The sequence below is a fragment of the Coffea eugenioides genome, chromosome 9 (genome assembly GCF_003713205.1).
Source record: "Coffea eugenioides isolate CCC68of chromosome 9, Ceug_1.0, whole genome shotgun sequence".
Taxonomy (NCBI): Eukaryota; Viridiplantae; Streptophyta; class Magnoliopsida; order Gentianales; family Rubiaceae; genus Coffea; species Coffea eugenioides.
In genome coordinates, this window is record NC_040043.1 from 11,933,528 (window position 1) to 11,940,236 (window position 6,709).

Consider the following 6,709-nt stretch of genomic DNA (forward strand, 5'->3'; position numbering starts at 1 on the left):
ACCCAAATTTTACATCTGATCATTGACTCCTCTATATCTTTGTGACCCTGAATAGTGAGAGAAAGTATCCTCACTTGAAAATTGAGTTAAATCATTGAGGAATTGACGCTGTGCTTCTATACCATGACGATAGCCATGATCAGTATCTTGAGTGGCATAATAATTATCTTGTCCTTGAGCCCATGACATACCTCCTGGTTGTTGGCTATCTCGATTGTAACCACTATGCCTGGAAGAATTGTTCCCTCCATCTCCATTGTCACCATTGTCATCATCATCATTACTGCTGTCACTTTTATTTGAAGATGACGGAACAGTCTGCTTACTGGTTTGTTTAGTCTTACTTTTTTGTTTCCTACTTGAGGATGCAGCAAGACCTTTCTTATTTCTTTTGGTAATATATTGGGACAATGTATCACCAAAACCATCGTTGTCATGTTCTTGATATTCACTACTTTCTGATTCAGTTTGATGAATGCCCTTATCCAACCAATCCAGATTATCTTCAGGCAATGTGGGTTGTTCATTTTCTCTTATCCAATCATCCAATATATCATCTTGGTGAAAAATGTGATTCAAGTCAATTGGGTTGTAGAAATCATCAGTATCTCTTTGATGCATCAAATTTTTCACCTTCAATCGCATATTGTAATGCACAAAAACTAATTTATGCAATTTTTTAACTGCCAAACGGTTGCGTAGTTTTGTATGAATTAATGACCATGTACTCCAATTTCGCTCACAACCAGAGGATGTGCAGGTTTGACTCAATATTTTCACTGCAATATTCCTTAAATTTGGCGCATCTTCACCGTAGTTAAGCCACCATTCAGCTAAACAAACAAAGTAATAATAACATTCATTTATTATTATTATTTTAATATTATAAAAATATTAACTTCATTTATATGATTTGGATGTTTATGTAAGTATGAATTAAGTTGAAACCTGGTAAAGATTTTGGTAATGCTCTTGCTGCAATAGCACTTCCAAAGCCTCCCTTTTTGTCTGCAAAAATTTTGATCTACAAAAATAATGTATACACAAGTGTTAAAATTTTAAAATTTGTTGATTAATATAAATAAATAAAATAATCAAAAGAATACCTCATTTATTGAATCAACTTGTGCATCTAAATTTGGCTCCAACTTTGCAATGACGTTCTTTAACCCTCTTCGAACTTCATCCAGATTAAACTCACAAGTTCCAGAATATTGAAGAATCGGGTTCAAAAAATATGCTAAATACAATAAAATAACAAAATTAGAAAATAAATAAATAAATATTACATATTTAAATTGGATGTAATATTTTAAATTACCTGCCGCATGTAAATCCCGATGAAGTTGATTGTACCATCTATTATCAATCACTTCCCAAATTGTTTTCCAAGATTTCACCGACTTTTGAATAGCTATTTTTGCTCTATCCATTGCCTCATAAATAATTGGCAATGTTGGCTTATTATCTTGATCAATAGTTTTTAAAACTTTGACCAGTGGCTCCATTATTGCACACACATTTCTAACTTTTTTCCAAAACTTCTCTGACAATATCAACTCAGCTACTTTAATAGCTTCTGCTTTTCTCTTGGTAGTGTTATTAAACTCTGCACATTCATCTGAGGTGCACATTCTTTTCAGTTCTGTACAATGCCGAAGAAGACTTTCCATAGAAATGAATTCAGTTGCAAATCTAGTGATACCTGGACGTAGCAGTTCCCTTTTTTTTTGTATATGTCTTCATCAGATTCACTACTTTGTCACTGTTATATATGAAACTTGTTATCTTCTTCCCCTGAGCAATAGTTTCTTTTACATTATCCATTTTGCCAATATCCTCCAACATCAAATCTATACAATGCGCAGCGCAAGGTGACCAGAAAAGATTTTTTCTTTTTTTCATCAACAGTTGTCCAGCAGCTTTCATACTAGATTCACTATCTGTCACAACTTGCACAACATTTTTTTCCCCCACAACCTCTACTACCTCATCCATTAACTTGAAAATATATTCAGCAGTTTTCTTAATATTGGTACAATCAACTGAACTATGGTATATCATGTGCCTATCACAGTATACCATAAAATTTATTATTGGATGTTTTGTACGAGTGCTCCACCCATCACACATAAGTGTACAACCAAAAGTTGAAAATTTATCATAAATATCTCGAAGATATTTCTCAAGCTCTTCAAATTCTTCATCTAAATATTCATTTCCAATTTGATAAGCTGAAGGGCCTTTAATACCAGAACCAGCTTTGGCAATTTCATCAATCATCGATTGATAATAAGGATTGTCAGCTGCATGAAATGGTATAGCATTGAAATGAAAAAACTTTGAAACTGCCTTACCAACTCTTTTTATATTTTCCTTCGCAAACATTAATTTGACTGATTTTTGTTTCGAAGGAAACATATGTGATTCAATTCCTCTGCTTGTCATTTCATCTGCTTGTCTGACACTGAAATTACGTGACAATCCTCTTTTATTTTCAGAAGTCGTTGGGTTTGAAGTGCCAACACCCATATTCCCTAAAATTCACAATATTTAACAAATAAAAAATGAATGACTAAATTGCAACTTTATGTAATTATATTTAATAAAATAGTATCAAATTTGTTATAATATTTTAGTTTACAAATCATACCTGACATAAACATAGAAGGTCGACTCCCAGATACCGAATGCCTTCGTTGTTCGTCTAAAAATTGCAAGTATTGGCTCTCTCTAATTGCTTGCTTCATTTGTTTTTTTTCCAACGCCATCCGACTTTCTTCATCAATTTCAAAAAAGGCTTCGTCCTCCTCGTCGCCAACCATGTTGAAATTACCATGCATACTTTCTTGTTGGAAAGAATTCAATATTTCTTCTTTTTTCTGTTTTATTGTAGCTCTTTGAATCTTACCAATCTTTAGATGCATTTTCATTAAATCTCTAACTTCACTTGAGGCCCTTGGACAAGGCTCAACTTGTCCTATGACATGACCGACATGTTCTTTCAACCTTGTAATGCCACCATGCATTATTTTTCCACAATAATTGCATCTCACAATTTTTCTATTCCCTCCCACGGGTTTACCATGTTCCCAACCAATATCCTTGCTCGTCATTGTAACTATTACACATATCAATATAAATGGTTAATACATCACAAAATAATTAAAGATATATGAAAAAAAAATACAACAAGCAGTTTCTAACATTTTATAATTATAATAATTTATTTTTATTATATTAGTAAGTTAAACATCTAATCTATAATGTAAACCTGCAACAATGATCATTTTTTCATTTATTATAAGAACTTCGGCATTTTGTTTGTTGATGGGTGATTAACTTAAACATATAATTTAGCTCTCCATCTTCCTATAGTTTTTAGTTCATGATCATGATCACCAGGATGATTATGTATTATAATAAGTTGGAAGATAATACTAAATGTCCCTCTCTATTAGCACAAAAATATACACGTACAGTGGAAGCAATTCTCATATCTCTTCAATTTCTTTGTTAACCATCATATATATATATATATATATATATATATAACTACACATGATTTTTCACTCACTTTGCAACCTAGTCGTCCAAGAATTACAAAAGTTTTTGTTTTATACATAAGGATTACTAAATTTATAGAGGAAAAATTATTCTTGGAAAAAAGAATAATTTAGTAAGCATCGCAATGGATTAGTAAACAAAGTACAAATCCAACCTCCAAGATTGCTAACCATTAAAAAGCCGGTAAAAAGACGCGATTTACTCACGCTTTGGAGTCACTTGTGAATGCAGATTGCTAATTTCCACCTGGGGATACCTATCAGCAGGAGGGAAGAGCAGGACGGCCAGCTATTCAACAACCTAGGCCCCCAAGAATTCCCTACTGGCATCAACTGAACAACACATGAGCAAAGCAATAATGTCGTGATTGCCCTCAGATGAGAATCCACCACCTCATTCTAGCTGTAAACAAATCCACTCCATTTCTTTCTGCTTCCCTTTCACCCAAAACCTTGGGACTCACCTCCCATTTCCCCTCCCTCGCTTTATTCATCTCTTTACTGCTATTTAGTCTACACATTGCAAAACCATCAGTACTTATGCCCCCACTCTCATGAAGACTCTGGAATTCCAAAGCTCGGCAAGAAGACAGAGTTAAGTTACCATGAAGAAGAATTGAAGGAAACGGAAAGGATTACTACGTTCTGCAACACTATTAGTCCAATCAACGATGATACAGGAGTACGTAGCCGAAGCCGGAAGGGGGAAAACACAAACTTGAAAGCTTGACCGATCCAAATATTTAATGTTTACATTTTCACGAAACAAGGCAATCTCAGGAGTTAAATAACATGTAAAGTAAATCACCTTAAAAAATGTCAAGCTGTAAAACAAAAACCAGACAGACAGACTTCCTGAAAAACAATTCCACCAAAACACAAGAAACTAGTCCTATTGCATCAGCTGAAAAGCAATTCCACCAAAACACAAGAAACTAGTCCTATTGCATCAGCTAGTGCCATACGAAGGAATCACATTCTAAACTTTAAGTAGAGCCAATGCAACGGCTCTATTCTGTTACACTTTCAATCAATGCTTGAAATTGTCTACCGACCCACTAAAGAAAATCTCTACGACTTCTGCAATGTAACTTATCCATTGTCCCATAGTTTGTAATGGCAAAAAAAAAAAGAAAGATAATGACCTGATTAAGAGTTATATGTGGAACTTCTGCGATTTTATTGATTCTTTTTTCTTGTTTGCAAATCTGGACTTGTTGGCATTAAAATTTTAGAAACTTGACCAAAAAAAATGTTAAAATTAACAAATTGCAGCAGATCTGATGAACAAAAGATATAGGAAAATGAACAAAACCAACAATAAAGACAAATGTCATATACATTCGTGAACATGTACCTTTCGGAGTGGAATCAACACAAAAAGATCAATGAAACTAATTGCACAGAGATAACTGGGCATCCAACCAATCCCAGGTTCCTTGTAGCTGCCCGGAGGATTTCCCGCAGTGCTTACTTCTGCCTACTCATATGTCTTCTCATTTAGAGCTAACAAATAAGAACCAAGTCTGCCTGAAAGTTCGAAAACAAAGCAAAAGAGCTTAGGGAATCAGACAATACTAAGAAAAGAAAAGTAAAGTGAAGGTAGTATGTTTAACGTGGCAAATTCAAGGTAGTACCTTCAAAGTAAAGTGAAGGTAGTACCTTCAAAGTAAAGTGAAGGTAGTACCTTCAAAGTAAAGTGAAGGTAGTACCTTCAAAGTAAAGTGAAGGTAGTACACCTCCAAGGTGGAAAAGAAAACGCATCTTTTCACGTGATAGTACTGTGGCAAATTTGTTTCTATTTCCCAATGAATGATTTCAACCTTTGACTTCTCCTTCTCATGTGTTAGGATCTAGCTGTAGTTTTTACTCCAAGGGTCAATGTAATTGAGCTGCGGTCCCAGTGCTTCTCCCAATTATGTCCGGTGAGCTTGTTCCAATTATGTCTGGAAATAGAATAGGGAACCACTATGATTAATCTAAAGAAGGCCCCACGAAGTCTTTTATAACTTGTCCATCACTCGCATTTCTTTCCCCGTATGAAGGATCATCAGTACTAGCCATGGTTCGATATAGGCAGTAGAGAGGTCCTCGAATTTCCCTTTTTTAATCCTTTTTTTTGCTTTTTTTCTAAAGATTTTTTGTTAAATTCACCTTGACTCGGGATGACTCGGGGTGACTCGACCGTGACAACCCGTCGCGGTGACATCTCGGCCGATTTCTCGGCGAGACGAGTATCTCGGTCTCGATTCGTCGCGGTATCGTCTCGGCCTAGGCCGAGACGGTGACGACTCAGCCGAGACGTCTCGGTCTCGGCCCAGTCTTCGAACCATGGTTAAGATCCTATCCCTACTGAAAATCAAAGGAATCGCCCTTGTCGCTGTTAGCTTCCTACTGTTATCTCTGGCTACTATGCCTAGTCCTACCCTTTTTCTCACTCTATCAACAGTTCCACTGGTGGACAAACACATTGCTCTTGGGGTTTCCACAGTGGGTATACTGGATAAACTTGTGTTGCTTGGGTCCAAAGTTGGGCTCCTTTCTTCTTTCACTACCTCTTCATATTCAAGCCACTCTTATTGGGCTTTGGTGACTATATGGTGGCTTTCTTGAAACTTAGAATTGAAACAGACTTCATTTCTGGTCTTCCATATGTGCCATAGGAAGTTTGCTGTCAGGGCAATATGTTCCGAACCCTAGTTCCTTTGTGCAGCCTCTTGTAGTTGGTTCTACCATCTTCCAAAATTCCACCGGTAGTCTAGACATCCATCCCACTGAATTGGGAATGGTTTCCAACTATCTTGGACATTTCTGTAGAAAAAGAATAAGTGTTCAATTGTTTCTGTTTCTTCTCCACATCTTCTGCAAACGTTGCACCCTTTCCCCGTTCGTGTGGCAATTTCTTCATTTGTTGGAAGGGACTGATTGAGACACTTCTAGATGAAGTGTTTAATCTTATGTATCAAATTGAGTCCCCAAAGTCTTTTCCAAATCATCCTTTGCTAAGTTCTGTACTTTGTCCGCCATATTCAGACTTCCTTGACTTATGGGTTTTTGCCATTTCCTTTAAAAGAGAGTAGCCTGTTTTGATTGTGTAAATCCCTGACCCTATGGAATTCCATCCCATTCTGTCTCTTCCACTA